Source organism: Peromyscus maniculatus, chromosome 10, assembly GCF_049852395.1.
Source record: "Peromyscus maniculatus bairdii isolate BWxNUB_F1_BW_parent chromosome 10, HU_Pman_BW_mat_3.1, whole genome shotgun sequence".
In the NCBI taxonomy this organism is placed as follows: Eukaryota; Metazoa; Chordata; class Mammalia; order Rodentia; family Cricetidae; genus Peromyscus; species Peromyscus maniculatus.
The window spans coordinates 2589700-2617148 of NC_134861.1; the positions used below are offsets into that span (position 1 = coordinate 2589700).

Sequence of the window (27449 nt, forward strand, 5' to 3'; positions counted from 1 at the left end):
CCATCAGTACCGGCTGTGGATCCATCTTCCTGCTCCTCGACCCCCTTGGCCCAAGCATCCTCCTCTGCATCTCCCACTTCCTGTCCTGCTTTCCCCTCCCTACTTCCCCTTCCTTTCTCGCCCTTCTTCATTCTCTTCCCCCCTTCTTCTCCCTTTTCTGTTTGCCTCTAACTACAGCTCCTCCCACCCCTCCTCCTTCTCCCCCCTCCTCCCCCTCCTCCCCTCTTCCACAGAGCAATCCTCATGGCCACCCACACAAAGAGGCGATTGTGAGCTGGAGTCCCACTGAAGGCCAGGAACATGGCGGAGGCCTGATTTTCATGAATGATCAAATGCCCAGCCCGGCCCACTGCAGGCAGCAACCTGAGCTTGGGCGGCCAGCCGGGTGGTTTGCTTCAGGGCTTTGTCTGGGGATGAAGAGCCCCTGGCTGGGAGCCATGTTGCCTTGGCAGTGGGGAGGAGGGACAGGGATGGCTGTTGGGGCCTGTAGGACAGACTGGGTCAGCTGGGCCCCAGAGCCATGAGCCACTCTGTGCAGGGTGGCTCAGGGGTTAGGGCCCTGGTCAGAATCCATGGTTAGGAAGGGTCAGGCGGGCCTCATGTAACCTTTTTTCCACAGTGGACAGGAAGATACTAGAACCAAGTGAACACACTGCCGGCCTGAGGAGGGGTGCAGGGCCGGGGGTGGGGGGCGCGCAGCTTGGTTATCCTTGGAGACGGCCTCTCCACCATCCAGAGGACTCATTTTTCTGGCCAAGGCTTTGGTTTCCTTATCTTTCTGGTGGACGTCTCAGCCCTGCCCTGCCTGGGTATAGTGCAGGTTGGTCACGGTGGGGACACAAGGCACCCAACACACAGCAGTTAAACTTGAGTAAAAATGACAGACTGGTGCTGATGACGGGGTGGTGCCTGGGGCCTTCTCTGGGGTTGGTGTGGCCCTGCCCTCTGCAGGTCTGTGTGGGACTCCTCCAGAAGGGCCCTTTCCAGCATTGGGTTGAGACTCAGCACCCGGCCCCTCTGTAGGCTCTGCCTTGTCCTCCTGGCTGCAGTGACACCTGCTGGTGGCCAGGCTGCTCCCAATCCTGTGGCTTCTGGGGTGGTGCTCCCAGGTCCTGCCTCCTAGCTACCCAGGAGATTGTCTGCTGAGTTCTCCACACTGGCATCCCTTAGGAGCCAGAGTCTCCTGTACCTCGAGTGGATGATGGTTTTTCTCTCTAATGGCTTATCAGTGATGGACCTCATCCAGATGATGGTTTCTCTCTGGAAGTGCGTCAGAGATGAGCCTTGGTTTGGATAACGGCTTTCTCCCTCGTGGCATGTCAGGGATGGGCCTTGCTTTTGGCTGGCTCACTCCGATGGTTAACTGAGGCTCCTGAGCCACGAGTGGGCAGCCGGGGACAAGCTCTGCCTCTTTTTTCCAAGGCCCTTGAGTGGGACCTGGTAGGCTTCGGGGAGCCCTGGAACTCTGTAAGACTCCCATTTCCCTTCCCATTGCCTTTCCTCACTAAGGACACCTGTCTCAGTGGTGGCTGAGGCCACTGGAGGACTAACGGGTGCCACAAACATAGACTTTCGGCAGTAACTAAGTCTCTTTAAGCCTCAGTGTTACTTCCCATCAAATGGGATCACAGTCGCTTAAGCTCCTCAGGATAGTGGGATAAATACTGCAAATACTGACCAACTTCCAAACCCTGACAGAGAACTCCTCAGGAGGCTGGGGGCCCTCTGTGATGGAGAGTAACTTCCTCCTTATTCTCTGTAACTTCATAGTCCCTGACTGTTGGGGACATGAGAGGGCCTGGGTGCCTCTACATCCCAGTGTCCCCCAGGTAAAGTCTACCTGACTGGCCTGGTCTCTGAGGTGAAGGAATAGGTCTCATGACCCTCCCTGTCCAGAAACCAACATCTTCTGCCTTCTGGGGATCTGCTCATGCCACTGAGATGCTAATGCTTACTCTCTGTCTTAAGATTAGATGACTTCATGCCTCTGTGGACGCCTGGGGACCATCCCCACCTCCCTGGGATGATCATATCTTCTGCCAGGCCCCTGCTCTGTGGTAGGTGGTGACAGCAGGGATTCTACATGCAGTGTGCCACCATGAAGGGCACACTGGCCACAGGAGGAATCATCAAATACCCCTTTACCACAACCCACGCTGGCAGGGGAGCCATGCGGCCTCTGCCAGTCTGTCATCATGGCATAGCCCTGCTTGCCCCTAGTCTGAATGCTACTTTTGTGTTCATTTTATCAGACTCTGCCCTTCCCCCACTTCAGAGGCCCAGCTCAGTCCTTCCTTGGTCCATGACCCTCTCTGACGGTCAGAGAGTCTGTGGAGACAAGCAACCAAGCCGTTCAGAGCTGACATCTCCCTTCTAAATTCCCAGAACTCTAGAATTCTGGATCCTGTGGCCTAAGCTGGCTTCCAGGGCCAAGATACATCTTTCTGGCTGTATCTTCATCCTTACATAGGTTGTGTGACCTGATTGTGCCCAGGGGTATCACAGGGGAGGATGCAAAAGGGATGGATCTTGCTTATGCAGGCTGGCATCCACATGTAAGCATGCAAGGCCCCGGGGCTCAGGATGGACTGTGGCACTGAGGGACGATGTGAGGGTGGGGTGTTGGGAAGGTGGCCTGGTCCCTTCTGGGATCTTACTCTGGACTCTGGGATGATTTCAGGGGTCAGGACAATTTGAAGTTGAGGGCCAGGGCAGATTTTTCTGGAAGATGCTGGGAGTTTTTTCACCCTCTGCCGGATTAGCAACCCAGATTTGGGCTAGATCTTAACACCAGGACACATCTACAGATGTGGTCGCCATGAGGACGGGAGTGAAAGATAAGGGTGAGAGGAGAACATTGGCTGCCCTGATGTTAGCCTCAGGCTGACCCTAATGTGGATGTCATGGGAAAGGAAGGCCTTGAATCTACTGAATGTCACAATCTGGCTCAGTTTGCATTAGCTCGGGCCTGAGCCCAGCTAGAAGCCACTGTGTATGGTACTGGGCACAGAAAGCCTAGAGTGGCTGGGACAGATGCGGGGTGGGGCTGGGGTCCGGGAGCAGACAGCGTGCGGAATTTAACAAAGCAGTGGGCTGAGTCAGGCCCTTCCAGTTGTTATCATTGCTGGCTGCTGTCCTCGGTGGTGGCCACCTTGTTAGTTAGTGTGCAGATGGGCAGAAGGCACTCCTAGAGTGATGAGGAACATCTATCTCCAAGTGGTTTCCAGCTACATCCTCACGAGAAAACTGTGTTGCCCATCAGGTGAGCTGTGACCTATCAAGGGCTTGGACCCCTGTCTGCTCTGGCTTGGCTTGCTTTCCCTTACAAAGCCCGCCTCCAGAGCTGCCTGTCTCTGAGATGGAGCAGCATAAATTGTCCTGAGAGACCATCCAGCCTGGGACCTTTTCCCCTTCAAAAGCCAAGAACGGCGGGCGGCCTGGTCTATCTTGGTGCCCAGTCCAGGAGCAGAGCAGCTTGAGTTCTTGGGATCTGCCTGTGCTGCCTCCTGCCATTTTTTTCCTTCTTAAAGCTGTGTGCAGAAGCTGCTCAGGTCTTGGGTCTGAACATTTCATTCACCCTGGTCCTTTCTTCACCTCAAAGCAGTGGAGCCCTGGTGGGCGGGGTCTGGCAGGGAGCTTGTGCTCTTGCTATCCACCTCACTCTGGGGCTCAGTCGGACCTGGAAATCACCTATGGGCTTTATGCTCCCCAAACTCTAGGCTCAGTATCTTCGTCTCCGTACAGCCTAACATGTGGCACGTGGGTATCCTTCCAGAACTACTGAATCCAGCCCCAGCCAGATTCCTCTGAACTTTGTGTGTGTGTGTGTGTGTGTGTGTGTGTGTGTGTGTTGGTAGGGGACATGTTGGGCGGGGGTGGGGGGTGAGGGGGCTAGGTGCCTGCTACAAGTCCTCTACACTTGGAGACGGACCTGGTGAGACAGGTTTTTCTTGTTGGGGACTGCTGGGTCAAGACAGAGGGGGTGCGCTGCCCTCCACTGGCCAAGGAAGGATTGGGAGGCAAAGTGGAAGACCAAAGTCACCAGCGGGCACTGGCTGGGCCTTGGGACCATCCAGGGCAAGGGGTTGTCTGAAGGGAGAGATAGGTGGGAGCGGGCTTTCCTCAGAACTCAGGGCTAGGGAGCTGAGGGTCTCTGAGACTGTTGCCCTGTGCTGTGGGAGGTCTTTGTTCCAGTATCTCGCACACTTTCCCCGGTAAGCCTCTCGGAAAGCAGCATTGGCTCTGCCCTGGAAGCAGCCTTTTTAGTACCATCGAAGCTCCGTCCTAGCACAGTGCACGTACTGACTACACAGGACCTGTATTGACACTGATGTACTTCATCCACTTCGCAGATGAAGAAGCAGGCACAGGCTAGAGGTGTATCATGCCAGCCTCTGAATGCCCATTCCCTGGACTGCCAATATTAATACCACTGTGGTCAGTGGGGCATCTCATGCCCTAGCCAGCTTGTTGCCAGGCTAGTTCAATCTCACTTTGCAGGAGCCAGTTTGCCACCTGAGACTGTGGCTTCTGCAAGATCACCACGCAAAGCAGGGCCTCTTCCCATGCCCTTCACCTCCTACCCCTTCACTCCAGCGTCTCTCTTGAGTTGGCCTCTCCCCTGTCTGAAGGATCATGTGACCTTAGGGACCAAGCCCTTCTCTCTCTGAGTCAGGGGTCACTGGGCTTTCTCCACATTCCATCACACAGCCAATGAGCTGGCATTCAATGGCCATCACTCAGCTAACTTGTTCACACCACCAGTGTTTGCTTGGTGGCAGCTGTGCCAGGCACCAGGACCACAGCGGCTGCCATGGGAGGAGAGCCCCTGTTAAGGTCATTCACAGTTCTTCGGAACCGATCCTTATGTGCTGCAGTCCAGGATTCAAGGGCAGGGTTGATGTCGGTAGCCTGTGAGGCATGGAGTGAAGAGTTCTCTGGATCTTCCTCCCCAGGGGTGGCTGGAATCCTGAGATTCCCAGGCCTGAAGGATCCCTGTGTATGTGTCTTTCCACAAGAGGAGGTGGAATGAGGCATTTTGCCTCACATTCCCACTAGTGCCCCTGGCTCTTGAATGCCCCAAGGCTTGCAAACACTCTGGAGGATGAGGTTTCCCCTGACAACCTTTTTCCCTCAGTTTCCCCTGGCAGGGCTCCAGGCCTCTCCTCCTTGCCTCAGTCTCTGCCCTCCTGCCCCCCCCCCCCCAGCACCAGGAGCATCCTACCCACCTAAGAGATGGATCTTGAGTTGTGTAACAAAGTACGCAGGCAGCCTGATTGTCCACATTGCACTGTCTACACCGCCGTTCAGCCTTTCGGTGTGAGACAGGGTTCGAGTCACTGGTTCTCACGTCCGGTCAAATCCCCATCACCCAGCTCGTGAGCTCTTCATAGCAGGCCCCGCCTTGTAACCTTGCATGTGGCTCATCACCTGCAAGGATGCAGGGTGCAGACACTGAGAAAAGAGCCAAACCGTGTGTGGTAGCGCATCTCTCAACAAGCATCAGGGGTCATTACCAAGGCTCTCTGGTATGGGCTTGCTGAGTGCATTCCTGCCACAGGCCTTGGCATCTGCCATTTCATCCACTCCTTCCTAGCAGCCAGGTGTCTGCCTGGCTTTCTCCCCACCCGACCAGCTTCCTTTTTAAAATGGCAGCCCAGGGCCCACCGTGGCTGCTCTGTGGCCCAATTCCCTTCTGTTCTTCTACGTGACGTTCACAGTTGGAGCGGGCTGTGTCTTTTACTGATTGATTTTTTTTTTTGTCTTCCTTCCCCAGCCATGTAAGCTCATATTGTCTGTTTTGTTCTCTGTTGTAGCTGCAGCTTCGAGGACCATGTCAGCACATGGTGGGCGATCAATAGATATGTTTTCTATAAACGTGCATGTGTGTGTACCTCTCCTCCACCTCCCCATCTCTGTGTGTGCCCCTGCTCCCTTGGATGGGCTGTCATAGGAATAGTGTAGAGTATTTCATAGTGTCGGGAAACACAATTGCAGTTCGGCACTTCTGAACTCCCTCATCAGCCGTGACTAATCTCAGCGTGTTCCTCCTGCTGCAGGAGGACCCCAGCCCAGCACTGGGCCTTTTCCTCGGTTGGAAGGGTCTCCGTGCCCCTGGGCCCCGGAGGTGCCTTAGTACCGTGGTGGGGTATTACTGTAGCAGGTGCTCCTGGCGGTTTCTCCACACGCACACGCGAGAGCTCAGACAGGGTAATAAACAGCAAAGCTAATTTGATTTTCCAAAACGAGTGTCCCCAGAGGACTTTTAAAAATGGAGCTGGCATCGGGTCAGGGAAAGCCAGCCACGACGGGGATCGTCAGTTCCAGAGGGAAATCCAATATTCCAGTCAACGAGGCAGTCCCCGCTTCATTAAGGGAGGGATGGTGACTTCTTAACCTTGTCAAGAACCAGAGGTCTTGGCTTGACTCATGGTTGTCCCCTGCTGGTGACAGTGGTGATGAATGGGATGGTGATGGCCAGGGGTTCTCTGCTTTCTTTGTGTGTGCGAGTGTGTGTGTGTGTGTGTGTGTGTGTACACATGCACACGAGCACACATATGTGGGCTCTGGTGGGTGTGTGGAGGTCAGAGAACAGCCCTAGGCGTCAGTCTTTGCCGCCTTGCTTGAGGCAAGGTTTCTTGTTGTTTGCCCCTGTGTATTCCAGGTTAGCTGGTTCGAGACCTTCCAGGAATTCTCCTGTCTGCCTTCTATCTCCCTGTCGGTGTTCTGGGATTACAGACACGTGCAGGTTACTGTGTCTAGCTCTGTGTGGGTTGCAGCATCCAAATTTAGGTCCTCATATCTGCATGCCCTGTGGATTTCCTTTTCTTTTCCTCCCCTTGTTCTTTGTGTGTGCAAGACTACACGTGCCTGTGGAGGCCAGAGTTGACGCCCGGTGTCCCCCTCAACCACGCTCCGCTTTAGTTTTTGAGGCAGGTCCCTCACTGAATCTGAAGCTTACTTATTTGGCCAGCTTGACTGGCTGGCCAGCCCGGGGACCATCCCGTCTCTGCCTCCGACACTTGGATCTCAGACACCTGCTGTCGCTGTCCACTTTCTTGCATGGGTTCTGGGGCCCAGACATGGGTGCGCATGCTTGACCAACTAGCACCATACTTTCTGAGCATCTCCTAGGCCTGCCTTTTCTGGAAAGAAAGCAATCGTGCACATCTGTTGCTTCCTGACCTGCAAGGGGTGAATGGCCATCATCCGGGATGCCACCGGTTCCCTCAGCCAGAACTTGTCTTGTCATCCCTGTTCTCTTTTTGTCTGTACCCTGTGACCCAGTGCACTGCCAAGCTCAGGGCAACTTGCTTTTGTTCTGATAGTTTTAAATTGTTTGTATTAATTATGTATTTATTTAGGGACAGGGTCTCACAATGTAGTCAAGGATTTCACCGTTTCCACCACCCCTTCAATGTTAATTTCTGCCATTGGCAGTGACCTCAGTTCTCATTAAGTTCCTTTGGGAAGCGGGTGCTCATACATTTTTAGGGGCTCTGTTAGTAGTCAAGGCACCCACCAGGGCCTTGAGCAACAGCAGCATACAGCCGGTGCTCACTTTTGGCATGTTGAATCCAGGATGGAAAATATCTTCCAAGGCTGGACCAGAGCTCACTCTTTAGGTGGTGATGGTTATATCCACTATGGACCCGTCCTGAGAGTTGCCTGAGACATGGAAGGCAGAGAGGGAAAGCCCCACAGATGGGTATCCCCCAAACCCACCATACACACATGTATAGGATCCTTCCAAGACATGTGTGCCTTGGGCTATTCTCAGCCTCTATTCGTAAATGGGTCTTGGTGCCAGGGAGGCACACTGAGCATTTACTCACTTGTTCTCTTCATTTCATTTGTTCAAGAGACACGTGTGAGGTCTCTCAGTGCTGGAGACAAATGGCCAAAGCAAATCTTGACTTTTTGCTTTTCTCTTTTAACCTCACGTCCTCATCTGTGTCCAATGGTTAAAAACCAAGAGTCAGGGCTGGGGAGATGATGGTTCAGGGTAAGAGCGCTTGCTGCATATGATGACCCCAGTTTAAATCCCCAGCACACACTTAAAAAAAAAAGCCAGGTGTGTCTCGTAGAAAGCTATAACCCCATTGTTGTAGGGCTGTGGAGACAGGAGGATTGCTTCGGCTTGCTGGCCGCCAGCCTAGGTGACAAAAAGCACACTCCAGGTTCAGTGAGAGACCCCCCCATCTCAAGAGAAGAAGGCAAGAGGTATGGGTTATGCCAGAACCCATGCAAGAAAGTGGACAGCAGCAGCAGGTGCCTGCAATCCCAGTGTCGGAGGCAGAGACGGGACGGTCCCCGGGCTGGCTCAGAGTTACAGAACCGTACCCCTGACCTTTTCCAACCTCTGCAAATGCACTCATGGGTAAATGCACCTGCAAACACATGTATACTTATAACATACACGCACGCACGCACGCACGCACGCACGCATGCATGCACACAAAACCATACCAAACTAAATCAAACACAAGAGGCAGCTGAGAAACACACAGGAAGTCCTCGAGTCCTCTAGTGACAGGGATGGCAGTGTCCTAGTGGATGTGTGGGGAGAGGGGTTTTTGCTGGTTCTCTCTCACCCTCTGCATCCCTGTCTCTCTCTCTCTCTGTTTCTTCTTCAGACGTTATTCATCTTAGCGTCCCTTGTAGACGCTCTATGGAGGCTGCAGGGTAGGGAAACTTCTTTCTCTCAGTCTGGCCAGGAGTGCAGGGTGCTTCCTGAGCAGGTAACCAAAGACTAGACACTCACTGGGTCCTTGACCTAACCCATACCTCATTCGCAACCTGCAGAGCTGGGAGCGGGAATGGAACACATCCTGTGTGTTCGAGAGACAGAAGTGCCCTCTGAGCCTTTCTTCTTCCTCAGATAGGTGCACCTCTCGCTGAGGGGAGAGAGTGGAGACCTGCAGGGCAGTGGGGCTGGAACGCTTGCCTGTCAGGAGGCACAGACCAAGCAAGCCAATCCTGGAGGATCGGAGCCTTTCCTAGGCAGAGGCTGAGAGATCAGAGCCCAGTGAAGGACGGTAGCTGTAGAAGTCAGCAGAAGTCTGGGCTGGGGTGTGGCTCGGTGGATGCCTGAGGTTTACATTCCCAGCATCACACATACCAAAGCCAGAATGACTCACTGCTCACTGGATCCTGTTGTTCTCAACCTGAAGTCATATAGCTTGTGTGGTGGTGCCTCTGAGCCAGTCTGCTGGGGAAATACATGGAGGCTTTGTGTTAGAGACACCTGATTCCAACCAGTGGTGACCCGGGGGTGCGTCTGTCTTGGATACTGGGACCCTGCCTGGCAAAGTGGGAATCAGGCTGACCTAGATAATGAAGTGACCTTGTTTGTCCCATTTTATTACATTTAATGAATTAATTATGTTGAGACAGGGTCTTGCCTTGTGGCTCAGGCTGGCCTAGAACTCTTGATCCTCCTGCTTCAGCCTCCTGAGGGCTGGGACGCCAGGTGTGTACCATCATACCCAGCTTCTTGTCTCAGTTCTACCTTGTTTTCCTTCAGAACTTCCCTCTGTTAGAACCCATCCTGTCGGGAGGGGTAACTGACTAGTTCTGAAACTAGATGTGGGGTTAGTTGGCCTCCCATGGAGCTCTGTTACCTGTGAGATCTGTTCCCTTCTTCTCTTCCTCATGGGCACAGTGGGTGCTGGGCAGGGTAGGACTCATCTGTCTGCTCTAACCCCAGCACCTTGGGTTGGAGCAGAGCGGAAGCATCTTGCTGGCTGGCGTGTGGGGTCCAGAGTGGGTGTCTGACCGGTGGGTCCCATCAGGGCTCCGGGCCTCATCCACTCTCAGGTCCTGGTAGCCTCTGGAAAAGTGGAAAGGGGTGGGCACTATTGCATGGTGGTACCCTTGGGGCAGGCCTGACCATGCCCATGGTGTGTTTCTAGGTTACAGTCTTTCACTAACAGGGTCTCTCATGCATCCCCCAGCATCCTTTTACTGGACAAACACTCATGGGGTACAAAGATGGATAGAGGCACCTCTGTGTCCTGTTTTGAGGGTGACATTGATACAGACATGGCCCTGGACAGGGTACCTGGGAGGTAGCGGGAAACACTGACAGAAACTTGGGAGGCTTGTGGCTCTGAATTCACAAAGGGTGAGACCACTGTGGGCCTGAGGTGTGTCTTTCCTTAGTGACGCCTGAAGACCTTCTGGTAGACCACAGTAAGGTGAAGGCCCTGGAGGTGGTAAGCCTGTGGGCTCAGGAAACGAGGAACTGGAGGGATTTCTGAGGCCGGCCGTACATGGGGGCCAGTCTCTTGGTGTGGGGCAGCTGGGTCAGTGCTTTGACAAGGCAGGATCTGTATTCCAATGGGTGGACCTGAAAAAGCTCTGCTTGGTTCTGTTTCCTGAGACATCTGATTCTTGGAGCTTCCTCTGTGTGGTGGGAAAACCGAGGCCGATGAAGACTAAGAACTTTCCAGGCCTGGGTGAGTGGCAGGGGCCGGACTGCTCTGAAGAGGACACCAGCCACCCAGCCCCTGCATCCTCTCCCCTCCCCTTCACTGGAGCCTTTCAGAGCTAGACAAAGGCAGCGCTGTGCCTGGGAAGGCCTGTCACAGCCCCCAGGGAGCATTCCGGAAGAGCCTATGCTTGACCTTCCTCTCTTACTTCGGAGCGGGCTGGAGGTTTCTTCCATAACAAATTCATCCGGAAACGGAGAGACAGCCCAGAGCTGTGCTCTTTCCAGCCTGACTCTTCTGCCATTCCCTGTGGGCCTGGGCTCAGGGATGCTCCTCCTCCTTAGTGTACCAGGAGACTGAGGCCCAGGGGGGTAAAGGGCCTGCCCTGGCCATCAGGGACCAGGGCTCAGCACCATGCCTGCTGGGCCCTGCAGGCAGGGTTCCTCCCTGGACTCAAGCGCTCTAGCATCTGCGGCGTTTTCCATCTGAGGGAAGCAGCTGAGGGCGGGTGCTGACACTGTTCTGTAAACAGCCAAGAGGACAGCTTGGCGGGGCAGCTGCGAAGCTGAGAGCAGGAGCGTGTGTTTGTGTGTGCCTGTCAGCCTGACTGTGTGAGAGGGAGTGTGTGTGACTGTGTGTGTGAATGTGTCCGCATGGAGAGTGTGTGTGTGTGTGTGTGTGTGTGTGTGTGTGTGTGTGTCAGCATGCATGTGTGTGTAAGGGAGTCTATGTTTGCCTGTTGGTGTGGATGAGAGCCTGTGTGTAAGTACTTTTCGTGTGTGTGTGTGTGTGTGTGTGTGTGTGTGTGTGTGTGTGTGTGTGGTTGTGAGTGGGGAGATGGCTTTGACTCTGTCTTTGCTTGGAAACTGTCTTTGCCTTCCTGGGGTGCCCCCTGCAAGCTGCTGATGCAACAGGGCATGTTCTGTTCTGTTCAGGACTGGGGCCTCCCCCAGGACCTTTCGTCTATATCCTCCTGGTCTTCCTTGGCTCTGACGCAGGCTGAGTCTCTGCCAGATTCCCTGATGTCTTTGTGCTCCACAAGAAGAGGCCAGTGCTTACAGACCTAATGATGGTGGGATCCCTCCCATGACCACACCTCACAGCTCCTGTTCCAGCCTTCTTAGCAGCCCAAGGCTTCTGTATTTAACCCAGAGACCTGTGATGGTCCCCGGTGCCAGCGCTTGGGAGAGACTGGGTGGTGTTGGGCAGAACCGTGGCCTCCCCTGTTCTGTACTTCCCTTTTTCCTTCCTTGTGTGTGAGTGAGGAAGCAGCCTCAGAGAGGTGAAGTGACTCACCCAGGTCGCTCTGCACCGGGGAACATGTGGGTGATGGCAGTGGAGAGTTGGACTCCTAACTTTGGTCTTGTTTCTTAGCAACGCAGAACTCGGGGGTCAGAGTGTTTTGGGGCCACCTGCTAACCACACAGAAGCTGTGGCCATCCCTATAGCAGAGCATATCTTCACAGGAGCCATGGTCCTGTCTGGTGTGTCCTGGTAAGAAATTGATGTGGACATGGGTGGAGCACGTAGCTTCACGTGGACCTCAGGACAGCTGAGGCAAGGGCTCCTTATCCAAGCATTGACTATCAGTGTGGCCGAGCCTGCTACAGGCCAATGGCTCCAGCCTGTGGCTGAGGTCCCTCCAGGCACTGGAAAGGAGGGGACCCTCAGTGGCTGCGCCACCCTCCTTTCCCAGGACATTTGCAGGGAAGAAGATTTGGCCTGTCTGTATCCTTGGGCCGCACACAGCCAGCATAGGCGGAGAGTGCCCAAAACCCCTCGGTTGGCCTGGCCTATCTCGGTCCATCTGGGCAGTAGCTCTGCATGACAGGGAGGTTACCCTTGTGGAAGAGCTGAGAAGGACATCCAAGTGACAAAACTGTAGAGCAAGAGAGGCCATGGCCCTGCCAAACATGACCAGTCTCTCCCAATCACTGGTCCTAGAGACCATCACCTGGGGGTTTAGGGAGGTTCTGGTTTACAGAGGATCATGGCATTAGGAAACTGTGGGAGGATATAACCCCCAAACCTGTGGTTTTCTACTTTAGAAGGAACTTAGAATTGGGGGGAAGGCAGAACCTCAAATGTGAGGGTGCTGCCTCAGGCCCAGGGCGCATGCCATCTACACAGCCTTGGCTTTAGCAGTGGACAGCTGATCTGCACAGTGGGAGGGAGCTTGGGGAGGGCTCAGGTGGTGGAGAGCATGCCTGACATGTCTGAGGCCTTGGGTTCCACCCACCTCACATACAGAGACTGAGATTAAATCACTTTCCACAATGGGGAAGCAGGGTTTCTACGTATTTTATAAGTCGACTTTTGCAAAAGAGTCTACTGGGAGCCTGGCTTGGGAGTCCCTGTACTCTACTAACCCCTGCCTTACAATACCATGCCAGCTCAGCCTGCTGGGCAATCCCTCCAGGACAGGCCCCCATGGCAGAGCTGGAGCTGAGCCCGGAATCTTTTCCAGGGCCCTGACCTTATATCTAGGTTAGCCCTCTGTGGTCTTGAGAGATATTAAGCTGCAAAGAGATTTTTATCAAGAAATCTTGGCCAGTCACCCCAGAGGAAAGTGCGAACTGCCCCTTGTTGTGAACCGGGTACGGCTCATTGAATTTTGGGGTCACACCGCATCCTCCAGGGCAATGTACTGGCCTTAGGCAGCTTTGAAAAAGAGGCCGTTCTTTTGTTGTTGTTACTTTTATTTTTTGGATGTTTCTGAGGGGTTATTGGGAGATACAACAGGTTGCTCACTCTCACAGCATACAGCGGCGCTGAATGTTGGCATAATCACATGCCCTGTAGCTGCCACTTCAGCAGAACAAATGTGACACCTTGTAGTCCCTCTTGCCCTGTTGCTTACTCCCTCTTATTCCCAGGAATCCACTTCCTGTTGGCCTCTTCTGGGATTTTGTTGGAGCGGGGAGCACAGGCTCCTTGTCTGGATTATGCCACCAAGCGTCACTCTTCCAACATTCATGTATGCCGTGACGTGGACCCATAAACGTGTGCCCCTTTATTTTCCCGCTTGGAAAACTGTCTTTTCCCACTTGCTGTGGTAGGCCTTGTTGCCAGGCCTGGGCTGTTACAAACACAGCCACCATGAGCCTTCCTGTGTGTGTCTTATGGGGTCATGGGTCTTCATTTCTTTGGGTTATTAAGAGGCGACCAAACTTCGAATGTTACATCAGCAATTGCAATGGGAGTTCCAGTCCCTCCCTGGCCTTGTCCTGCTGGGTTTGGCGGGAAGAGGAGAGAACGACCTTGCTCTCGGGGCCTTCTGCGGCGTCGTGGAGGCCGAGAACAGGCTGTGAGATGCAGGAGTGAGTGTTTAATGAATTTTGATTAATTGTTAAAACCTTACATGGCTGCACACACATGACGCCACATCCCTTGCACTAGGGAGATGGAGGCAGGAGGATTGCCATGAATTTGACGCCAGCCCAGGCTACAGAGTGAGACCTTGACTCACAAACAAGAACAAGGAAATTATTAGATACAGAGTGCAGGGCCTGGGGACCTTGTGAATCGGCCCCCACCTTGGCCAGCATGACAAGTTCACCCATAATATCCATAACATCTGTAACTAGGAGCCAGAGCTGGGGATGGAGGTGGAGGAGTGGCTGTCCCCTTGGATCCAATTCTTTGCTCTCCTCCCCACTGTGGGAGGTCCAGGGTTTTGAGTAAGTTGCTGGGGTTCAAGCCAGCCTCTGCCAGCCCCAGGGTGAATGATGGCAGAAGAGTCAACATCTGAGAGCCTCAGGCCTGACCGTGGTAGAGGCCACCGAGGGTGGTCTGTGGGTGTCTGGGGTGCAGCAGCTGCTCTGCTTGTGTGTTCTGATTCTTTCCTTGTGCTCCCATTCTGGGCCCTGGTTGGCTGTCCCAAGGAAGCGGGCACCCTGCCCATCTGCCTGTCAGATGGAGGCTCAGGGTCCTTGACCCAGAGGAGCTCAGAGTTGGGCAGAGAGTCAGATGAGATCATGGGGCAGCCAAGGAGGTGCTGGGTTCTCTCCTTTCTCATGCTTTCTTTCCTCCCAAGGGGCTCCCCATATTTCCCACAGCCCATCTCTGTGGGAAAGCCTCCCTCTCTCGGTGAGCATGGCTGCGCACTGCCCTGTCCCTGTTGCAGTTATTTAGGTCCATAGTGTCTCTCATCAGGGACTCGCTGCAGGCTTTGTGTCTGCACATCTGTTTCCCCCAGTGTGGAAGAGAGGAAGCTGATACTCACTCACCCATCCTACTGTACACTCCTCCATCCTCACCAGCCACCTGCCGATCCATTACCTTTCCATCCATCATTCCATGCATGTTCTGTCCACTCCTCCCTTCTGTCCACCATCCCTTTCTCTTTCCTTCCCCTTCTTTCTTCTCTTTTCCCTCCTCCCTCCTTCCTTTTAACCATCCATCCATCCATCCATCCATCCATCCATCCATCCATCCATCCATCCATCCATCCAGATAGCACGTACTTGTTGAGTATCTCTAGTATCCCTGACACCGTGCTACAGGAAGGTACAAAAAGACTTGAGTGCGTTTGCAGGTGGATGGGATATTCCCACAGATACAAGCCGGGGGGTTAGAGCAGTCTTGGTATGTGCTTGGGAGAGCTGGATCTTGAGTTCTTCTGGGTCACAGCAAGGTGGCCCCAAGCAAGTCAGTTAACCTTCCAGTGCCTTTGCATGGGTTGGCTAAGAGGAGGGACGTGAGATACCTGTCCTAGCAAACATCAACTCTTATTATTAGCTACCTGTCCTAGCAGACGCCAACTCTTATTATTAGCTCCGAGGGCTGACCGTGAAGTTTGAGTGCTGAGATATTCTCTCATAGAAGGAAGAAATGTGGTTTAGAACATAGTTTGAGCATGGCTTTCAGACATCCTGGATACAGGTGCCAGCCAGCCCCTAGCCCTCAGGGTCAGGAGGGAGGTTAAGGGGCTGTTACCTCCCCCTCCCCCGCAAGGCTTTCTGGACACCAGAGGAAAGCTGGCGAGTCCCCACTGCCTCAGCTGAGCCTCCCTAGCTCACGAGTTCAAGACATTAGGGCTGGCATGACGGCAGAGTGGGAAAAGGCGCTTGCTGTCAGACTTGAGGAGCTGCGTTTGATTCCTGGGACCCACATGCGTGGTGGAAGGAGAGAAACCGGTTCCTGCAAGTTGTCCTCTGATCTTTGCATGTGCACTGTGGCATGTGCTCCCCCAAACACAAATTAAAAAGACATTAATTGGCAGTATATGCCTGGGATAGAAGGGACTGGGGGTCCAACCATGTCAGAGCTGCCGAAGGCAGTGGTGATAGTACTGAGTGCCAGATGCCCGAGGGCTGTGGTTTCCCTTGGGAGTGGTGGTGCGGAGGGACCAGTAAACAATGACCTGGGGATAAGGAAGGCAGTGGTGTGTGAACGCACAGAAAGCTGGGTGTGTGTCACACCAATATGACAGGATTTTCAGTGCAGACTCGAGTCTCGCTCTGAGCCTGGTGAGGATGGACTGATGTCTGAGGAATGGTGGCTGCCTGTGATGTCTAGGCATGTCCACTGTGGAGGCTCCCAGCATCCTGTGCCTACCACCCTAGAGACCTCACAGCCTCTGCTCCCACACCCGGCCAGCCACCTCCTCCTCAGGCCTCTATTCTCTTCCAATTTGTCCTCTGTCTCGCTGTGCCCCGTGGCTCATTTTTAATTTTGTTTCATCTGTCTTCCTAACTGTAGCTTCTTCAGCTCTCTTTCCCCTGGCCCCGAGTTAAGTTCCTCTTGATGTAAGCCACCTGGGGGGACCATGACATGTAAATATTCCCCGTGCCATCTGTAGGTTCCTGGAAGCATAATCTGAAGGTGAGGTGGGTTATCAGATAGCAACTGATAATCTGCATACCCCCTTCACTGTCCAGCTGACTCACCATGTACCCAGGAATTATGAGCAGAGCTGGGTCCCCCAGTCTACCAGTCTGACCTCAGGACTTCTGCATGTGATGTACTTGGAGATGAGGTCTTTAGAGAGTCAATTAACTAAAACAAAGTCAACGGGCATGATCCCCAATCCAAATGATCTGTGTCCCATACAGAGGGAAGGCCATATGAGAACAGGAAATGATGTCATCTGCAAGCCAAGGAGAGAGGCCTCAGGAGGAAGCAAACTCAGGGCTCCGACTTCAGGCTCTCTAGCTGTGGGCTGCAGATGTGTGCCGTGTGACCCGCCCACTGAAGTGTTTGTTACACAGCATTGCATGCTATTGCACCAGGGCCTGAGCACAGTTGTGGAGGGAAGAGCTGGAGTGAGACTTAATCACAGCAGCTCTTAGACACCCTGCCTGCATATCAGCCCCCCCCAGAAGTCTCCCCTGATTTGTATTTCTATTCTTCACAACCCCCTACAACGGGAAATCATGATTCTGTCAACTTGCAGCGAAGAGACGAATACAGAGCCCATGTCTCCCCTTCAGAGCAGATGGTGGAGTTCACTACTGCAAACTCCCCACGTGTTCCCAGACACCCCACACTATTGGGTGGATGGCAACCCCACTTGGTGTGGAGCATCCAGTGGAGGCAGAGGTGCCCAGCCCACTGACAACACGTGGGTGGCTCGAGGCTCCCTTCCTTCTGTGAGCTTCTGTGGGAAGGTGTGCTGTGAGAGGACATGGTTCCTACTTCCTAATTCAGCGGTGCTAAGTGAATGACCATGGAGTTGGCTGCATGGCTGGACGCCCCTTCTTCGTGAAAGTCTGAGAGAGCGAGAAACGATTTGGGTGAAAGGGAATGTCTCTGCCCCACAGCCAGTTTAAGACTAGCCTGGGGGAGGTGCACTGGAGAGGCTTGCACAGCCTGCCCTGGGCAGCTGGCACTCAGGAGGCTCCTCTGCTCCTCACGCTCCTTATTTATACATTTGCAAACACACACGGCTGCACGTGCTTGCCCGTCCCAGGGGGAATTCAAGTCAGTGTTGTTGCTGAAGAAAGGTCATGGTCGTCTGGGATGATTCCTGCTATCCAGAGACAAAACACCCCGGCTTCCTGCCATGACTCTGCTCATGGTTCAGTGCTTACAGGAAATTAACCTTTCTGTCTCCATCTCTAAAGTGTCAGGATGCTGAGCTTCAGTCTGCATGCATCCCTGGAGCCCAAGTTACCCTAAACCCCCAAGAATTCCAGGTGCACAACTGGGTAGCAGTGCTTCATTCTGCAGGCGCTCACTGAGTACCTGCCTTGTGCTGGACGTTGGGTAGTTGGGGGTGGGGACACAGAAGGGAGTAATGCTCCACCTCTGGAGTAGGCAAATAGCTACATAATAAATACCGGCTGTCTATGAGGCAAAAGCCCAGGAAAGGAGAGGTGGGGCAGCAGCCGTGGCCCTGAAGGATTCTCTCTGGTCACCGGACTTTCTTCTTCTGGTGCCCCACCTTCGTGGGTTTCCGGTGCACTCCCCTTGTTAGGTCAGGGCATGGGGCTGTTTGCTGAAGATGCCTCAGGCCTGGCACAGTCCACTGAGCGCATGCATGCACACAGTCAGACATGTTGGACTTTCCTCTTGCTGCTGCTGTTTGGGAATACGCTTTCCCTTTTCGGCTGGCTCCTGCTTTGCCCAGAAGATGAGACTAGAATCGACCCCTTGGCTTGTGAGGAGGGTTAAAGAAACCCATCCAGAGTCCAGCAGCTGGCCCATAAGAAGAACTTGTTCTGTGGTGGGACGTTCTAAGCCAGTGGTTCTCAACCTGTGTGTTGCAACCCCTTTTGGGAGTGGATCGACCGTTTTACGGCGTCACCTAAGACCGTACTGCATATCAGATATTTACACTACAATTCATAACAGTAGCAAAATTAGAGTTATGAAGTAGCAACGAGAATAATTTTATTGTTGGGGGGGTCACTACGACATGAGGTACTGTATTAAAACGTCTAAAGGGTGGCAGCATTAGGAAGGTTGAGAACTGCTGATCTAAGCCGTTCTCAATGGAGCCCCTTCTCAAGGCTGGACCACTCTTCTTTCCCACCAGGTCTACTGAACACACCTTCTCTTGGAAGCTGGGCAGTTTTAGGGCTACAGTGCCTTGACAGCTGGTAAACAAGTGTGTCTCTGTGTGACCCCGACAACTAACAACTTGGGGCTTGTCCCTTTGTGGAATACATGGCACCGTGTGCGTCATTGGAGACTCCTCTATCTGACTGTGCGTTCGCGATTCGTCTTTGCCATAGTATCCGCCTCTTTCTTCCGTTCCTTAGTCATGTGTGGAAAAGCCACAGGCTGTTTCCGACACTTGTCACCCGGTTGTTCCCATTGCCGGGCGGTTGGTTAGAGGTGTGTTTGATGTTTAGCGTGTGCTGCAACTCTTGGGTTGCAGCCGATTGGCCCTTTGCAGGAGAGATAGCATTGGTGCCACACTTGAGAATGACGATACACCTCCCCACTTCATCAGCAAGGCCCCTTCTGCGTGGAGCTAGCTTGGGGTTTTATGACCTCAGGGTCAGGTTGGAGCCTTTGGTTTAAGTGTCCTCAGACTTACATGGCATTTCTCAGAATTCACAAAGCAGCTTGGATGCCCACCCCTCTCCTGTGTGTGGTGTAGACCTGTGTGCACACATCCATATGAATGTCGAGGCCAGAGGAAGATGTTGGGTGTTCTCCTCCATCTATTCCCCATGAGACAGCATCTTACTGGACCTGGAGCTTGCTTGATTCAACTAGACTGGTGGCCAATAAGCCCCAGGATGCGCCTGCCTCTGCCACCTCCCCAGGGTTGGGGTTATAGGCATGCAAAGCCACACACAGCTTTTTACATGGATGCTGAGATCTGAACTCAGGTCATCAGGCTTGCACCTCAAGTGCTTTTATCCACTGAGCCATCTCCCCAGCCCCAACTCTAAGCTTGTCTTGAAAACAAAAGTATGGATAGTTATGGTGGCTTGGCATTGCCCAAGAGGCCAGGGGTCAGCTGGTACAGTGTCTGGCTGCCCACCCTAGGTCCCTGCTAAACCCTTGCATTTCTCCTGTTCCTTCAGATGGTTGAGCTGTGGCATCTGGCTACTCAGTTGTCGTGAGGGAAATGTATACATTTGATAAAAATAGATTCTCCCATAGTCGTGAGAATTAAGCCAATACCAAGTTTTGCTGGAGGGTTTTGGGAGACTTGGCTTCAGGGAGCTCTTTCCCACACATGGTAGTGACTCTAACAAGGGGTGGCTTTTCTTGTTCCCACTGGACTATGGCTCAGCATAAGAGGTGAGTGTGCCTGCCTCTAGGCAGAGATGTGGTTTTTAAAGATGGATTGTGGATCTCCTGGGAGAGGAGGCGTTTTACCACTGTGTAGGTAATGGGCACGAGGACCTGTGATATTACCTGCTGGGAAGATTCACACTTGACATTTTATTTTGAGGCTGAAGCTTTCTGAGTCTGTTGCCAGATGGCTGCAGCAACAGCTGACATTAGCCAGACGGCTGCTCAGGGATTGAGAAATGCAAACATCCACACATTTACACACACTGCTGTTACCACATGGGAGGGTGGACCGTGACTGATGGAGTTGGTCAAGGCTTTGCTGACCCCTGAGAGCTGGACCCTGGGTCACCATCAGGTGTTTGTGGAAGCTGGGAAGGGGCAGAGTAGAAGGAATTGGGAGTGGTGGGCCGGGCCATGTGCCGCTTAGCTCACCGGGGTCCCTCAGTTCTGTGGGCACTTTCAGATCGATGGGCAGAAACATTAAGACATGAAGGCTGATCAGGAGCCTAGTGAAGAGTGATAGCCTGTGTCTGTGTGTGTTCATGTGTAAGTGTGTGTGTGTGTGTGTGTGTGTGTGTGTGTGTGTGTGTGTGTGTGTGAGAGAGAGAGAGAGAGAGAGAGAGAGAGAGAGAGAGAGAGAGAGTCCTCTGTTGTCACTCCACATGATGGAGTAACATAGAAGCTTAGCCAAGACCAAGGTGAGGACATTTACATGCCCTGGAAAGTGTAGCATGAGTGATATTGGCAGGTGGACCTGCAGCCAGGGCCAGAAAGGAATGTTGGGTTCTCACCCACGGGGCTTCAGAGGTGGTGGCCTGGTCTAGTATGTGGCTTACAGAGGTGGCCCTCCTGACCATTTGTTGGGGAGGATAGAGAAATTAGGCCCACTGGCTTGCCCCGACTCCCCCTGAAGCAGGCCTAAGACTCTTAAGCTATGAGCCACACAGAGCTATCAGACAGGCTGCGCTAGAACCAGCTGCCTAGTTTGGAAATCCAACACTGTCCTCAGGGGTGGAGACGGACAGACATGGACACCTAGACCTGAGAGTGGGATGATGATGATGATGAAGAAGAAGATGATGATGATGATGATGATGATGAAGACACAGGTGAACTAGCTTCCTACTCCACTCATCTCGGTGGTATCACCTGTACAGAGTCCCTTCACCATCCCACCTCCCCTCCCTCCCACCTCCCCTCCTCCCTCCCTCCCACCCTGCCTCCCTTCCTCCCTTCCTCCCTTCCTTCTTCGCTCCATTCTGAGCACAGTGCAGCATGGCCCCTTCCTTTCTGTGTTCATTTCCTTCCCCTAGATCCCGCTGAGACGCTGTCTGTGATTCAATGCCCCCCCCCCCCACTCTGCCTTAGCTGCTTGAGATGGCTGCTTCCCACGTCCACCTCTTTGGGGGGCCCTGGGGGAATGTTGCTGATCCACTTTACAAGAAGAATCCTGTGATGGCCAGAACAGGGGCAGGGACCTCTGGAGGGATAGTAACCTGCCACCCCGCCTTGGTCCATGTTCTCCACCCCTTCTGCACACCCTTCTCTAAGCCTAGTCTCTGCTAATGATCCCCCTCCCCCGCCCCAGGGGGAAACCTGGTGCCCTGAGTTCCAATGGGCAGGGTCTGTTGAGACTTTCACAGGGTGTGTTGATGAGAGGAAGGCCCGAAATGCAAGCCCTGAGCAGAGCAGGCCAGGAACATGGAGGGCACAGACCAGACAAGGCCATGAGCGGGCACAGCCAGCCTCTGGCAGCCTCCCCCAAAGGCCGCGGATGATGTTGTTCCTGACCTCTGCTCTGACCATAAGAACTGCCTCCCTTTACGATCCTCCTTGAGCTAGTTTGCTGGCGTTATAATATGGGAAGGCCTTTGTAGCTGTGTGTTATTGTGCAGACGTCACTTAGTGATCAAGTGGGCTATCACTTACATATTCATAACTGCCTACCTCACAAATATGTGTGTGTGTGTGTGTGTGTGTGTGTGTGTGTGTGTGGTGTCGCTAAAATAATGAATTGTGAGGGAATTAGTGCAAAGTGTACCTCGTGCAGAAGGAAAGCAAAGGCCACTAGGCGTGACAGTACAATCCCAGCACACAGGAGGCTGAGGGAGAGGACTGTCACACGTGTGAGGCTAGCCTGAGCTACAGAATAAGACTGTATTGGTTACTTTTCTCAGGACATTGATAGGCTACCTGGCCAGAGGTATTTGAAGAGCTTGTTCTGTATCACAGTCCGAGGGTGTGGTCCACCGTGGTTAGGGGCCTGTGGCAGTGAGTGGTTTTGGGAGCTTGAGGGGTCACAGTCCATCAGCTGGGGGTGGGGGAGATGCCTGCTGGCCCTCAGCTGTTTTCCTCTTTTCACTCTGTCCAGGTCCCCAGCCTGTGTGATAGCATCGCCCTTCTTCATTTAACTCAGTCTAGAAACTACCCCCCCCCACACACACACACAACGAGTCCGGAGGCATGTCTAGTAGGCGACTCTAAATCTAGTCTAGTTAACAATGAAGATTAAGGCTCACAGCCATGCTGTCTCAGGAAAACAATAATAATAAAAATAATATAAAAAAACCCCAAACAACTGAAAGCAAATGAAACAGGAGGAGCAGCCTAGCAGCCAAGGAGAAGCAGCCCTGGGGGTGTGGCTGCCGACCTGGGGTGCAGCAGTCCATAGCCCCCTACTCAGGCAGGTAGATGGCCGAGTCATGGTTTCCTTTAGATCCCATTGAGAAGTGAAGCACACCTCTGGGCTTCAGTGTGAAGCGGCTCTTGATCAGGGGTAAAGGTGTTCCTGGGCCTTGAGAGGACTCCTGCTTGTCTGGCTGTGAGGAGGCAGTACTGGGGTTCTGGGGAGGATCAGAGAGGCTCTTTGCAGGAGTGGAAGAGACAGAGCTATTCCCATGCAGGAGTCGGTACAGTCACAAGATGGCAAGCTGCCGCGGGTAGGTCTGCACACCGCTCACCAGTTCCTGGTGTCAAGTGCATGTTTACCACTTCCATCTTAATTCTCCACCTGAGTCTCAGTCTTCCTGCCTTGGAAGGAGGATCGTGAAGCCTTGCCTCCCAGGATCGCTGGGGGCTGTGGAAAAACACATTTGAAGATCAAGGCTAGGTGGTATGCCATTCAGTCGGCTGCTGTTGTTTGAAGGACAGTAAGTACCCTTGACGTGGGTATATAGCACATGGTCTATGGGGAGAGCCAGGGACTAACGCTGAGGACTCCACGGGTACCACTTGGGCTACCTGGTATCTGCTACCTGGCAGATATCCAGTAGTGGCCACCTAGTTGTTGCAGGTTCTGGAAGCCCAGAAGCTCAGGTAACAGGCTGGGATTCAAACCCAGGCAGTCTGGCTCTAAAGCCTGTTTCTTTTCCACTAAGCCAGGCTGCCTCGGTGTAGTCCCTGGTGATGGTGCCAGGCTCTGTTCTTCTCCTAACCCGAGTCTCTCGGTGACAGCCAGGTGGTTGCAAGGTGCCTAGTGGGCTGCGTTGGAAAACGCTGAACCTGAGGGCAGATGCACAGCGCTCCCCAAAGCTCCCTGCTCAGCGGGTTCTCCTGTAGCTCAGATGCGGCTGGCTAGTGGGGGGGGGTAGGGAGGTGGGGGGGTGGGGAGGAGTGCGGGGAGGAGCTACTGTCCACTGCTCTCCCCCCTCCCCTCGCTAGCTAGCCCAGCTGTCATGAGAGACTGTTGCTCTGAGTCACTGCGCCCGGAGCTCTTGTCAAGAAGGACGTGATTCTCCTCCTGGCGCTCAGTCTCTTGTGTGCTTTAATTACAGTGGAGAGGAGAGAAGAGTGGGTCCTTGGGACCTGGGCTGTTCTTGGGGTCCATCTGGTATGGCTGGCTGGAGAGCACGCCCAGGTCGTCAGAACAGGTGACCGTCTCGTTCAAATATCTAGGTCTGTTGGATTTAGAGGGAACTTAGGGGAAAAAAGGGAAAACTGTCATAGGAAGACGTGCGCCGGCAGTGCTCTGTCTTCGAGCGAGGACACTCGTCACTCTCCCAGGCTATACCAGGTCCCCCATGGGTGGCAGTGCATTGGCTGAGCCCTCAGGCTGGTACCCTCCCACGGGCTTGATGCGAAGGTGGAGATGAACGGCACAGTCTTCTGGGAGGAGGTGACTTTGTACTCAAGTGAATTTCCTGGGACAGAGAAACAGGGAGTTCCAGGTGGAGAGGTCAATGGGGACAGTGCCTCAGAGGCAGAGGAGGAGGGGTTGTATTCTAGGGGGGCTCTTAGAACAGGGTTTATCTCCTTCTCCTATCAAATAGGGGGAGCTGAGAGGTTCAACACAGCAAGGCAGATTAGCAGGGTGTGAGACAGAGAGTATGGTTTCGGGGGAGGGGGGGTCTAGCAGATGTCAGACTCTGAGCCACAGTGCTTCCTTGAATCAGTCTGCTCCTGTAAAACGAGGATGTATTCCCACCCCCACGTGACGCTCCAGCACCTTCTCCCTCAATGTGATACTTTAGTAATGTAATCCTGAGTGCAGAGCCCAGCTCCACCTGCCTGTGGCTGTCACTTCCCTTATATCCGATCTGCATGTGTCTTGACTGCACACGTGTGACCCTGTGCACGGCCAGTCTTTCTTAGGAACACCTGTGGCTGGAGCCGAACATCGGAAAGTTATTCTATCAGGGTTTGAGTCACCATCACACACCTGAGCAGCCCTGCGGCTCAGCAGGGACCTGCTGCCTAGGCTGAGGGGACACAGACCTACCAGTCAGGCCAGTGGGTCTCCTCCGAGCAGATGTGCCAGGACTGAGTGCAGGTTGACAGGGAGGGCCTGGGAATGGAGTGCAGCTCCACCTCTGCTTCGTGCCCCCATGTCATCTCAGCCTCTGACACTCTGGAGCCATTCAGGCCCTGCCTGTTTCTCGGGTCACCATAGCATTTTCCTCGGGGAATGGAGCATCAGATCTTTGTGGGACACAGGACTGGCCCCAAGTTAGTGTCTATGTGTTCTAGGTGACCTGGGTTTCATGGTGGACAATTCTGTCTCCATTTCCTGTCCCCACCAGAAGTCACTGCTGGCAGAGTGGGCACTGGCTTCCTGGACAGTGATGGGGACCCTCTGGAGCCAGGATCTGGGGCTCTGGAACCAAATGCAGATAGCGACCATGGGGCATTCTAGCCCCTTTGCTCAGGTTAGACATAACGGAGTCTGAGGCCCCAGGGGAGCAGAGCAAGCCGGCCCCTGGCCAGGCTTCCTGTGTGGGCTGCCCTCTGCCTCTTCTTCCTCAGAAAACACCCAAGTGAGGGCATCTTCCTGCTCCATAGAACAGTGAGGGGCCATCCAGGACCCCCACTGGGGGACCCCATATAGCATATGCCTCCTTTACACTAAATCATCCACCCACCTTCATTTTCTGACAGGTGCTCTGTGGCCCTCACAGTCAGGCGGCACAGGGGCCTCCTGAGGTCTAGTACCTATCATAGGGCTAGCCTCCTCAGCACAGGCTGATGTCCTAGTCCCCTTTGAACGGCCTCCGAATCTGCGACGGCCGAGGGGCTGGAGAGGCTGGACCTGGGCCCTGGCCAATAGCCAGCTGAGCATCTGTGGGCCCAGTGTTGGGCAGGAAGCACTGTCTGCGGGAGGTTGAAGGGCAGGGTATCTGGCGTGGGCGGGTCTGGCATGAGGCCAGCACACCCTTGTTTGCTTGTGAAGGGCCTATTGACGGGCAGTGGCCCTGGGCTGGAGGAAGGGCTTCACGGCTGTCCCCTGTCTCCTGGGGCTCTGCATCATCAGGACACAACAGTGGCCCCTGAAGGAGTGTGAGGTGGAAGTGTGGGCGGTCCAGCTCCCCTGAGGTTTGGGGGCATCTCCTCCCACCTCTGCTCCCAGGGGATGGGGCCCCCTTGCTTTGCATCTATGTCTCTCTCACCTCGGTCACTGTCTTCATGTAGGCTTTGTCCCCATGCATGTCTGTCCCCAGACTGCCTTATTGTCTAGACAGTCACTGGATGAAGTCTCTCCAGGAGAGGGTGTCCTCACCCTATCTCACCGCTCAATTTCCAAGCAAATTTTCACTCTGGGACATTGGGGGTGTCTATGTAAGCATGGTGGTTTGGAAAAAAAAAAAAGGCCTCCAAAAGGAGTGGCTTTGTTGGAGTAGGTGTGGTCTTGGTGGAGAAGGTGTGTCACTGAGGAAGTGGGCTTTGAGGTCTCACAGATGCTCAAGATACCACCCAGTGTCTTAGGTCACTTCCTGTTGCCTTTGGATCAAGATGTAAGGACCCTCAGCTCCAGCACCATGTCTGCCTGCATGCTGCCATGCTTCCTGCCATGGTGACAATGGACTGAACCTCTGAACTGTAAGCGAGCCACCCCAGTTAAATGTTTTCCTTTAGAAGAGCTGCCGTGGTCATGGCATTTATTCACAGTAATAGAAACCCTGACTAAGACAGTGGGGGACACTCTTCGCCCAGCTACAGGACTTTGCCCCCACCCGACATCCCAGCCAGACCCCACTTCCCTTCACAGCTGCTTCTCCTGTTCTCCCCTCTCCTCGTGCTTGCTTCCCTGTTCTGGAAACATCCAGTGTCTCTCCAGGCATGTAGCCTGGCGGTTACAGTCCCTGAGATCCCCTCTTTCTTCTGCTGGCCTCTAAATCTGTCCGCTCCTCCGAGGTCTGGTCCCCCATGCCTTCTTTCTTGAAGCCTTCTAAGAGGGCTCCAGCTAGTCTCCAGTGTGGCTCTTCTGGAGTTATTGATGACACTCAGTAGCTTCTCTTGCTCCCTTCGAGGTTGGGAACTCTCTGTTCCATGTCTCAGCCAGATTTCTTCCCCACTGCAGAGGGTGTGAGATGCCATGTGCCAAGCAAGTGTCACCACTGCATGCTCTTGGCCACTCCAGGAGGCGGCACTGTCATCGTTCCTGTCTTAAAGAGCAGGACACAGGCTCTGAGAGCTAAAGCCGCTCACCCAGGACTCTGCAGCAGTTGGGGCTCAGATCTGTGCAGGCCCCCACGGTAGGTGCTCCTCGGCCATCACATGTAGCAGTCACCACCAGCAGCTGCAGGCGCTTGGCTCATCCTGACCCTTGGCTCATTAGCCGGCTAAGGTTCTGAGCCCAAGAGGCCCTGGACAGACTTCGCTTGGTGATGGCAGCTGGTCAGTAAGGTGTGTTCCCCCAGGCCCAGGTAGACAGCGACACTGCCTACAGGAAGGATGGCCAGTCAGGAGGCACTGGAGGCTGTGACTGCTTGTGTCCAGAAATCTGGGATCCTCTCCCTGGCTGAGCAGGGGGCACAGATTCAGTTTCTCCCTCCACGGGGATTCCAGGAGGGCCTGGAGTTCTGAGCTCCTTTGCAGGTGCCCTGGGGCTCAGAGGGCAAGCCACCAGGCTTCCTGCATAAATAATTAGCCTATCGAGGAAGATCCACCAAGGCTAGAAGAGTGGAGCTGGGGGGGGGGGTGGGGGGCTTCAGGCAGAGTCCAGGGGAGAAAACTATCCACAAAGAAAGATGTGTCCTGCCCAGCCACACTACAGCCCCTGGGAGTGCAGCCTGCCCAGAGGCCTAGGTGATGTTGGGTTTTCTTTTGTAAAGACTTCTAGGTCAGAGCTCCTGCCATCTCCATTTCATGGAAGAACTGAAAGTATGAGGGCTGCCTGGCTGCTGTAACAAGCAGCCCCAGACCCAGTCAGCGGCTTGGAACACTTAGTGCACAATGCAAGTCTGTGACTTCTGCAGCTCTGGGAGATAGCCCAGTCCCCTGCCTTTTCCAGCATCCATGGGCCACCTTCATTCTATTCCTGTCCCACACATCACTCTAGCTGCTGGCTTCAGAGGCCATGTGTCCTCTCTCCTTTTCATT

General features: G+C 53.9%; 1 protein-coding gene across 5 annotated transcripts in view; it reads left to right on the forward strand.

The window, feature by feature from the left end:
• The window catches only part of Sorcs2 (sortilin related VPS10 domain containing receptor 2), a 385723-nt gene that overhangs the window by 74251 nt on the left and 284023 nt on the right, over positions 1-27449 (forward strand). Inside the window, exon 1 of one of the 5 annotated variants that reach the window (XM_076545712.1) lies at positions 23510-23528. The exons of the other annotated variants lie outside the window; for them this stretch is intronic. The gene's annotated coding sequence lies outside the window, so the exon portion shown is untranslated. Of the gene's footprint in view, positions 1-23509; positions 23529-27449 lie in introns of those variants that run through there. 5 annotated transcript variants of the gene reach the window in all.